Source organism: Mus musculus, chromosome 4 (assembly GCF_000001635.26).
Source record: "Mus musculus strain C57BL/6J chromosome 4, GRCm38.p6 C57BL/6J".
Classification (NCBI taxonomy): domain Eukaryota; kingdom Metazoa; phylum Chordata; class Mammalia; order Rodentia; family Muridae; genus Mus; species Mus musculus.
This window is the reverse complement of record NC_000070.6, coordinates 75,387,002-75,398,433: the sequence shown is the minus strand read 5'-3', so window position 1 is coordinate 75,398,433 and position 11,432 is coordinate 75,387,002.

Here is an 11,432-nt window from a genome sequence, read left to right as displayed (position 1 = left end):
AAATATAATTAGCAGATTAACTAGAAGATGATCTATATTTAGTATTATAAGATAAAGGATATTATAGATAAATCAATGTTAAGAGAGTTAACAATACAACAATTTCATCTATCATCCATCCATCATCCATGAATCCATTCACACATCCATCTGCTTATTCATTCATTCATTCATATATAATTCATTTTTCTTCATTCTTTATCAGGTATTTAGTCACCTCTAGGCATATAGTAAGGCCTCTAGGTCTAACAAACTACTAGATAGACTGGCCTGCTTGCCTTAGCTTAGTTGCCTATAAATTGATTATAATGTAAATAGAATGAATGAATATCAATGTGTATTTATGAAAAAAGAAAATTTCTTAAGATCTGGCACGATGTCTCAGTTGGTAAAAGCCTTTGCCCCAAAATAATAACCTGATTTTGATCTAGAGAGTATACATGGTACAAGAAAAGAACCAACTCCCTCAATTTGTCTTGTGATCTCAGCATATATACAATGGCATGCCACCCCCCGAATAAATGAATGAATGAATAAAATTTACTTTTTTGAAATGTAAATAAAATACACCTAATAAAAAAAGAAAAAGAAAAGAGAAAAATCATAAAGAACAAAATGGCCCAGAATAGCGCATGTACAAATAGCTGGACCATGTTATTAGCTTGTTTGACATATAAAACTGAGGAACACTTTCATTATTTTCTTCAGGTCCTGCATTTTCTAAAACATGGACAATGTATTCATTAAGTAGAAACTGTCTTAATATTTCAATCCAATATATTAACTCATTTTCTTTATTTTAGCAGATGTTGTCAAATATATAAATATTCATGGTTCAAAATCTTTAATTTATTATGGAGATTTTATTTCCCACTACATATATTGATTTGTTTTATTGCCAACTGAGTAACATTGTAACATACACATAGTTGAAAGAATAAAGTAAGGACTATTTTCAATATCCTTCTGTGAAAATTTTAATAAGCTCTCTTCTATCTCTATCTATCTCTCTATCTCTCTATCTCTCTATCTATCTATCTATCTATCTATCATCTATGTTTCTTTTTAAATAATATACATCAAGAACATATAATCCAATTAAATCCGATTTTTGGATTCATCATTAACATGATTTATTCATTTATGGGTTCCTTTTTTCATTTAAACATGAAACAAATATTCATTAGGCTTAGAATACATATATATATATATATATATATATATATATATATATATATATATATATATATATATCATCATTCAGATACTGGTCTTTGGAGATGCTAGTGAATTTGATTCTTTCAGCTCTTCATTTAGACAGAAAATGAATATTAATTGAAATTTAGCAAAGATATACCTTATATTGGAGGATGAATAAGAATAGTGGACATATGCTCAATTGAGACAGAAAGAGAATGAAAACCTATGAGAAAAGTGCAGTGATAATGACTTGCAAAAGAAAAATAATTTTTCTCCAATAAGGTCTCACTGGATCTACAAGTGATACTTAAGGGTAGGGTCCACAGCTAACAAAAGACAGCTGAAACAAAACATAGTCAATGCTATTTTTGAATGTTTTGTCTCATAATTCTTTGACTATTTTTTTTAATCTTATAGGTCTTTCACTTACATTTTATCGTTTCCAGTTTTATGTTTTTAATAGGATTTGTGTGTGTGTGTTTATGTGTTTCTTGTGCTTTGTTTTGGGCTTTTATTTCTGTTGGCTTGCTTTGTCTTATTATAGCTTGCTTGGTTTTTTTTGTTTTTGTTTTTTCTAGGTGTCTGATTTCTAATGAATGAGAGCAAGCTTGTTGTGGATATGGGTGGGTTTGGAGTTGGGGAAGATCTTGGAGAAGTTAGTAGAAGGAAAATTGTAATTAGAATACATTGTTTGGAAAAAGTCTATTCTTAATCAAAAGGAAAATATAGTGAGTGACTTGTACCATGCTAAAGCACAGAGCTGGAGGAAGGTATGATGTTAAGGCTTGTTGGTAATATTACGTTTTATTTTTACATTTAGAACAGTAGGACACAGAAAGGGAAACTATCACCAGAAAATTCTGATTGGGTTTGATTGGAAAACATTCTGATTATAGTGTAAAGACTGAATTGAAGATGTGCCAGGATGGAATCCAAGGGAGAGGTCGAGATATTATAGTAGTTCAGGGCAAAGATGGTTATCAGTTGGACAAAAATAGGTGGTAAGGTGAAAGATAACTGAAATATAAGAGTAATAGTATAGTAATGTATAAGACATCATAGTGAGAGCAGAGATAAGTGACAGTCTGTTTTTACTAATGAGTCAACTGTGACAGAACTAAGAAAAGTCCTCACAGGGGATATTGTGTTTTAGTATTCTCAATCATACCTTCCTTCTTCTTATTCCTGCTAGTGGTACTTTAGTAAACTTCAGGTTGTAGTTTCTCAAAGTCTTTAAGTTGGTCCTCTCCTTTTCTGCCCTTCTCTCCTTTTCTCTCCTTCACTGAAATATCCTTATAGGATGTGGTGATATATTTCCACCCCCCAATTAGTGCTTGATTTGTGATCAGTAATGGTTTTATAGTATCAAGATATTTGACAATGTCTGGAGATACATTTTTTTTCTTCAAACTAAAGTTATGGCATGTGGAATTTGGCTACTGATATGTACTGGATAGAAAAGAGGTATATTTATAAGCTTTGTAAAATGCACAGTATAGTGCTCTAGAGAAAATCTAGAAATCTCTGCCCCAAATACCAATAGAGTTAAGGTAAAAGCAAATTATGTCACAGAAGTTGACATTTTATAAAATCATCTAAATATAAAAATACTGCAGTAGCTACCTGCAAAAGATAAATTTAAAACTCTAAGGAGAAATTCAGATTCTGGGCTATAGCACAGGAAAAATCTATTATGAAAGAACAGTAATGGGAGAAAAAAAAACTGCACTGTTGCATTTCTGAATTAAAGGCAAGAGCAAGGCCAGCCAGACAAAAGTATAATTTATTGCCTAAACCATTAGCTGATTAGATTTTCCATAATATGGGTTTGAGACTCAAATGGATTACAATGGTGATCTTTGGGTCCAAACTAGAAAAATCATCTATCACATATGAGAATGGAGCAGGGAAAGAATATAAAATATTTAAAAGCTGCTGTAACTAACTTAATGAATTACACCAGTAAGGGCAAGACATAAAAATCCTTAATCCAGGGGAATGCCAAGGAAGAATTGGCAGGTAGTTCCCATCTTGTCCTGTTGTGAGAGATTGCAGCCCATATGTTCCTGCACTTGGGGCTGCAGAACAGTGGAAGCTTTTAACACTATATACATAGAAACCCTGCATCTTGCAGAGAGTGAAAAGGTTAAAAAAAAAAAGTCCTTGAATCCTGGACCTTCTTGGGCATTTTCTTTCTGGCTCAATATCAGATTCCTTTCCCCCAGATGGTATTTTTAACTTATTGTATTTTATCTTTAATGTAATCATCTTAGGGATTTTAATTGCTTATTTCCAATACTAATTTCCATTCCTCTGAATTCAGAGGAAGTGAATCTGCTTTCCTTTCAATAATACAAAAACAATTTTGAAAACTACCCAGCATGAATTGTATTTAGTTCTCCAATGAAAGGTCTGCTGTGTGTCAGCTATATGCACTTGTATGCATATGTGTGTGCTTAGTATTCTGCATTTGCATTTCTGGGTGTTGCTGGAAGGAAATGACTGATTGGATGCTCAAATACCATTGTTATTTATATAATAGTTTGAGACCTGTATGTTTAGAAAGGATTCTTTTGACTATTAGAACAAATCATTTACACTTCATTTTATATTAAACTGAAAAGTTTAGGCTAGCAAAACCTCGGAAAACTCAGGGAGTTTTCTAAGTGGAAGGAACAGGCAGACATTTTGGGGACCTTTTTGTAATGCCACTCTCAAGTATACAGCAAGAGGAATGAATGCAGGAGCTGTGTCGTGGATGTATTTCTTCCCTGTACTTTCAATTGTTATTTTCACTTCCCTTTCTGTGTGTCAGATCAGCTAGTGAAACTTCACATACTAGTGATCACTGATGTCTTATATATTCAGCATCTCAAACTGGAGTTAGCCTGTTGACAGGCTTCATTTTCTGAGTCCTTCTGTTGTGAGCCACTGCCATCAATCACATCAATTTCTACCCCACCTACCTTCTTAAGATGAAGCTTTCAGGTTTTTTTTTTCTTTTGAACAAAATCATGGTAAATATCTGATTTTTTTCAGTTTTGTGCATTTCCAATTCCATGGACACTTTTGTATCTGTGTTCTGTTTCCTTTCAGCTGTCTATGCAAGGTCTTTGCTTTTCTCTGGAACAATTGTGTGTCTGTGATCTCATGCTTCAGGTACTGCGTCCCTTTTAGTCTTTAAGTCTTGACAATTAAACATCTGAATATGGCCCTCACCTTGGGTCTTCCCCATTCTCATCTCAGCAGGGCTGCATGGGAAGGTTCTCCCTCCTCCCACCTCCATCACTGCAGATCTTCATCCAGTTACCTTTCCTGACACTGCACTGGCTCTCTCAGGACTGCATAGCCTGAGCCATAGAACAGTGAATAAGACAGAACTAATCTTTTCTTTGTTTTTCTTTTGATGCCCTATGTCCATGAACTAATTGTGAACTATGGCAGTGGTTATAGGTATATACCCACCTGAAGTCTACGTTTGGCATTGTTGAGCCCTTATTCTGTAATTTTTTTTTTCTGTTATTGTGGCTTGTTCCTGGTTTCTGTCTCTGTTTCTCCTTAGGCTCCTTTGGGGCCTGCTTTTTTTTTTTTTTCTTTTTTAAATCTTAATACGCTATGCTGTTAGCTTCAGTAACACTACTGTAGAATACTAAAATTTGCATGATGTTGAATTTACATTTTTTCTTACACTCCAATTCTATTTTGAACATTATCTTTTTCACGTTTCCTTTGTAAGTTCCATTTACTCTTCAAACTCACTATATTTTAATCTATGTCCAATATTTACATTAATCCTTCATTCTTTATGTTCTCCAGTGTGGTTGCTACTTTTCCTGATAGGCTGGTCCTAATGCAGCCAAATCCACTTGGGACAATAACTTATTTACATGGAGTCAATGCAAATTCTCGTATCTTCTCCACCTATCTGATTATTTAGTTTTACTTACTTTATTTTTCACATAAAATAATAGCTTTTATACATGTGTAACCACTGCTATAGTTTACAATTAGTTCATGGACATAGTACATCCAAACAAAAACAAAGAAAAGGTTACATCTGTCTTAGTCACTCTTCTATTGCTGTGAAAAGATACCATGACCAAGGCAATTCTTATAAAGGAGACTTTTCAAATGGGGCCCTGCTTATAGTTTCAGATGGTTAGTTCATGATAATCATGGCAGAAAGCAATCAGAAATGGGCAGTAGCTGAGACCATTACATTCTGATTTTCAGGGAGAAGGAGAGAGAGAGAGAGAGAGAGAGAGAGAGAGAGAGAGAGAGAGAGAGAGAGAGAGAGAGAGAGGGAGAGAGAGGGAGAGAGAGAGAGAGAGAGACCTGGTATGGGCTCTTAAAACATAAAGACTAACCCCAAGTGACACACCTTCAAGAAGGCCACACCCAATCCAATAAGGCCACTCCTCCTAAGTTTTCCCAAACTGTTCCACTACCTGGGGACACAGCATTCACATATATGCATATATAGCATCATTCTTATTAAAAATGCCTACTCTTCTAGAACAAAGAAGAGGCTACCAGTTACCTGTCTCAGGGTAAAAACCTCAAGCAGTCACTAAGTCTGAAGATTGCTGACATGATTCTGCAGTTTTAAACTTCTTTCATGATGGAGTATGTCTTGTATAGAACACAGTACACATGATTTGTTTCACAGAAATCATATATTAGTATAAGCTTCATGTCACAGTCTGAAACCAGACAGGAGATCCTTCTTTCGGTTCCTCCATATACCTGGAAAGGTCTCTTTCATATTATATTACCTCTTTTGTTGTTTTTTCATTTAAAATGCTTTGGATTTTCTTACTGATTCGGTTATTTGTTGGTTTAGTGTCTCTCTCTCTCTCTCTCTCTCTCTCTCTCTCTCTGTGTGTGTGTGTGTGTGTGTGTGTGTGTGTGTGTGTGTGTGTGTGTGTGTGTGTGTAAGCCTGAGGAAAATTTGGAGGAGTCCATCTTTTCCTCCAGCAACACAATTCTCAGAGAATCAAACTCAGGTTGACAGGCTGGGGAATAAGTACCTTTATTCACTAAACTATTGCCACTATCTATCATTTTTATTTTATTAGTTTTTGAGACAGGACCTCATGTATCTCAGGGCTCACCTTGAACTGGCTATAGTTGAGAATGATAGCTTCTGTTTCTCCTGCTTCTGCTTCTTGAGAGTTGGGATTAGAGTTTTTCACCAACATGGCCAGTCATATAGTGCGAGCGATCAAAATAAACGTTTAATGCATAGTAAGCAAGTACACTACCAACTCTACCGTCCTCTGTTTCCTTATTCTCAGCCTTCCTATACTCTAGTTCCCTGTTAAACCCATGACTTCTTTTTCATTAATATTATTGTTTTACACACACCTACAAACACAGACACTCCAATAAATATATAATAAAGCATTTCTGTTTGATTCTTTTGGCTGACCACTTAGTATTATGTAGCTAATCAAGAAACTTATTCCTAGTAAAGACTCATTTCCCCCTCTCTCAGCAGTTGATAACTGTTTGTCAGTTTTCATTTAGAGAACAGGTCACCTGAGATTTTACCCTATGCATATTTACGTATCATGTGGTGGTAGAATTGTTCATTTCTTATTTAGGTAGCCATTGTTGATATTTAGTAGGTGTAGCTTTTCCAGTCGTATCTAGAAGATACAATCTAATAGCAGACTTTCTGATTCATTGACTCTTAAAATTCTCCCCCCTCTTTTGCAATATTCCCTTTGCATTAAATGTAAGAGTTATATTAAAGACATGTTAATTACTATAAATGTTCCTTTTATTTTCTCAGATGAAGTGATGGCATGAGAGCTTTACCCAAGCTGTGCAAAGACACAGCTTAGGCATAGACACAGAGCGTTTATATCTGTGTCCTACCTACTCCTATGCCCAGGTCTGGAAGCTTCTAGCCTCCTTACAATCCAATCTTCCAAGATGACTGATTCAATCTGGATTCTTTCAGCTTCTAAATAAATTTCTCTGCCTAGCCTCATACTAATTTTGGCAATATGTCCTAATACTTTGACTCATTCTCGTTATCTGGCTAATTTTCTCTTTATTTCTGTCTAGCTTATTCTCTCTGCAACCTGTTTCTAGAAGACTTTCCCAGTAAAACTACCATATAGATTACAGACACACACACACACACACACACACACACACACACACACACACACATGCCACCTTTTCTTCTCTCTCATTGCTTTTAAGTAGCCTACCTTTCCTGTGATGTTCTCATATGAGTTGCACATATCATAGCTCTGAATCATTCTTTCAAGTCTTTCTCTGATTGCCCCTCAGTTACATGTCACTTTCAAATATGGCTGCTTCCAGATACAAACTAAACTTATCCCCATTGTTAGTGATATTAAAGGTGTGTACTAAGAGTATATCTGTATTATAGCTATATCATACCGTAATTCAGGGCATTTCTTCATTCCAGCTGGGTTATATCGATCTAGAATATCTTTGGGTATATTCCTTGCTGGAGTAGCTGTGTTGCTGGATTAAAATTCTTCTACAGTTGGTGCTGTCATGGCCACAGTCAGTTGTTACTGCATTTTGAGCTGTTATAGCATTTTGAAATGGTCTTGGTCTACTGAAAGCATTTCTTTCATGAGGGGTAAAAGTTACAATTATCTTTGGGAATAAATATGTAGAATGTAGTTAATATGTATACTGGCTTAGAAAAGTGGCAGTAGTATGTTCTCCTCTAAGACCCAGGATCTCACTAGTTACAAGAGGTACTAGCCTAGGTGTCCAGGACCAATCATAATCTTCCTCCTGTTTAATGTGCATGAACTCCAATTAGGTATTTATTGGTTACCACAAAGGTATAAGGGTCATTATACCTTTCAATTTTTTCTTTCAATTTATCTTTCAATTTTCATCACTGTTGAGTGTGCTGGCTAATTTTATGACAACTTGATATAGGTTAGAGTCATCAGAAAAGTGGAAGCTTCAATTGAGAAAATTTAGGGCCCAGCTCACTGTGTGCAGTGTAACCCCTGGGTTGGTAGTACTGGGTTCTATAAAAAAAGCATGATGAGCAAGCCATCATGGAACACTCCAGGAAGCAGAACTCTGATATGACATTTGCATCATCTCCTGCCTCCAGGCTCATACCCGGATTGAGATCCTGCTTTTAGTGCTTTTGATGATGAATCGTTATATTTAGTTATAAGTTAAATAAACCCTTTCCTCGCCAAGTTGTTTTTGGTCATGATGTTTCATCACAACAATAGTAGCCTAAGACATTGGGCATATAGGAATCATAGCTGGTTAAAATTATTGATCACTTTTCTTCCTTGGTAGATTACACACTACCTTCCAGTACTATGAAAGCTACTGTTGATAGAGCAGGCTTTCAGGTCAAATTCAAATCTAGTTTTGAAGTCTTGTTTCCAACATACATGGTTTTATCAGCAATAGGGACTTTCAACCTCAGAGACGCAACCAAGGGTTATAGAAATAGTTTATATTACTTTGAGAATCTGTTGCATTCCCTTGACAACTCAGAAAAATATTTCTCATGAATAATATTTGGGATTTTGTTATTCATTTCTTCTGGGATCTGTTCAGAATACCACTAAACTTTTCAAAGCAGGAACTTTCCAAGCACAAGGCATTTCTTGTCCTTGAGGTACCGTACTAGCTTCCTTTGGATCATGATGGAAAAGTGATAAAATGAAAAACTGATGGTGTATGGGAGAAATGTCTCTGTGTTGGGCTTTTATTACCCTGACAAAATACTCAACATAAACAAATTAACAGGAGAAAATACTTTAGCATATGGTTTCAGAGGTGTCATGTAGCGAGCTATGGACTAACAGAGAGATATTTTTAAGTCAATGGGAGCCATACATGACAGAGGCTGCTCAAATTATGATAACTACAAGCAGAAGAGTTAGGGAAACTAATACAAGACATCACCCTGCAATGACATTGCCCTTGTGACCTTCAAGCATGCTCAACCTCCAAATATTTTCAGCATCTCCCAAAATAGAATAGTGCTAACTACAGTTAGACAGTTGTCTGTGGGGAGGCAGGCTGTGAGAGGAAGCCTGGTAAGGGTGAGCTAAGGTTAGAAGCCCCAGAGACCCTGAAGGGTCAGTAGGAGCTTAACCTGATCCTGGAACCAGCTATCCCACACCCCTCACTGGCTAGTTAGCCTCCAGCCACCTCAGACGACTCAGTGCACAGAGCAGACTGACAGGTGCAGTGTCTTGGAGCAGCAGAAGCAACAACAGGAGGTGACTCTCCCTCCCTGCTCAAGTTCACCCCACTTTGTCTGAACCCTCGCACTTGGCTGGGCCAGAGATCTCCATGGAAAACCTCCAGTTTCCCATGTACACAGGCCCACAGTTGTTTACTGTTAATAAATAAGTATCACTATTATCCTTTCAGGAACATTTGTGATGCTTGTCTTCTTTTGTGGTCCATAGGTATCATATTTTGGTGGGACTGTTGATTCCTTCCCTCCCTTGGCAACTTGTATTGCACTTTCTGAAAGTAGGATTTTAGATAGAGCTCAACTCTTCTAAGTCATGTTTTCTAAGTAAATAATTCCTTCAGCAATAGGGATTTTCCTTCAACCTCTGGGAGACGATACAGGGCAGCAAGAGTAACCTGTATTGATTGTTCAATTTCCTGATGGCTCCCTGACCAACAATTTGAATCCAGGGTTCTCAAGCCTGATACTGTTTCTTCTGTTAGGTAGTCTATGGTTCTTGTGAGAAACATTGTCAGCCCAAGGAGCATAAGTTCATTTAAGTTATATCTATCTAGATAATCTATATCTATGTGTATATCTGTATCTATATCTGCATCATCTATATCTATATCCACAAATACATGTATCTATCTATCTCTCTAATTTAAGTAAATATAAAGTAATATGATTTCTTCAGGCTTGAGCAAACAACTTTAGTGTGACATGTCCCTCTTCACCTCTTGCCCTTCTATACTAGCCTATTTCCATCTTCCCAGTTGGAGGACCCCCTTCATTATCTCCTCCAAAGTTAGAGGGCCTGTTTTGGATGACATCACAAAATAAAATTGTTTCTATGTCCACCCATTGTTTATAAATCTCATGATTTTATATTTTCTTATAACTGAATAGTATCCCAGAGTGGATATGTTCCATATCTTTATTATCTACTCATCATTTGAAAGACATTTTGATTTCCATTTCCTAGTTATTGTGAAGAAAGTAGCAAGAACATGGCTAGCAAGTACTTCTGGAATAGGATGCACTAAATTTGGTTTTGAGAGAATATTTTCAAGTAGCTTGAGGATTATAGAACATTTATATTTCAGAGACCCATTTCCCAGGGCTGAATAAAGTCTCAGGATTATCTTTAGAACCTGAGCTGTTGATGACATAACAGCGGCCACCTGAGTCATGATGAAGGGCTTTAAGTGTAAAATAGACAGAAGCAACTGGAATACCATGAGTAAAGCTGGGTGGAGAGTGATATAACAGCTCTGCCTACTTAAGCTTCTGAAACTCTGGATTTCTGAGCTTCCTGGCAGCCAAAGCAAAGAAAGAAACAATTCCTTCTAAGTGTCAAAAATGTCCCCATTATAAAGGTAACCAAACCGCTTGAAAAAATGCACTTTTTCTTAGAACAGAACCATTGCTGATATGTCTCAAGATGTTATGAAGAGACTCACACACTTTGTAACATGATGTCAGTAGTGTGTCTTCATAAAATTCCATAGAACTTATGAATGCTGCTTTCTGAGATGCAAAAATCTAAACAAAAATCAAACCAAGCCAACACCTCAGAAGGGTTGGCTTTTTATTTTTTACCTAAAGTAGCCTCTAATAAAGTCTATGTCATCAGAACCATTGATAAATGGAATTTGGAATTTATACTTTTTATTTTTAAATCATTTCAACCAGAGAGAGATAATTTCTTAGTAGTCCCTCCTCAATATTTCCTGGACTATTGGAGTTTCCTTTACCAAGGGTCTGCAAATGAGACCTTATCCCTCTAACCTATTCATAACTATTTAAACTAAGGGAGGCCTCCTGACAAAAAGGAAGCCTCTTTGCGGGTTAAGTTGAGATAGTTTCTTTCCACTGTAAAATTAAAACAAGGAAAACAAATTCTAATAGAATGACTTATTCTAGAAGGGTAAGTTACAAAATGGGTATTTGAATGGGTGTTCTAGCCAGCCAACACACACACACACACACACACACACACACACACACACAC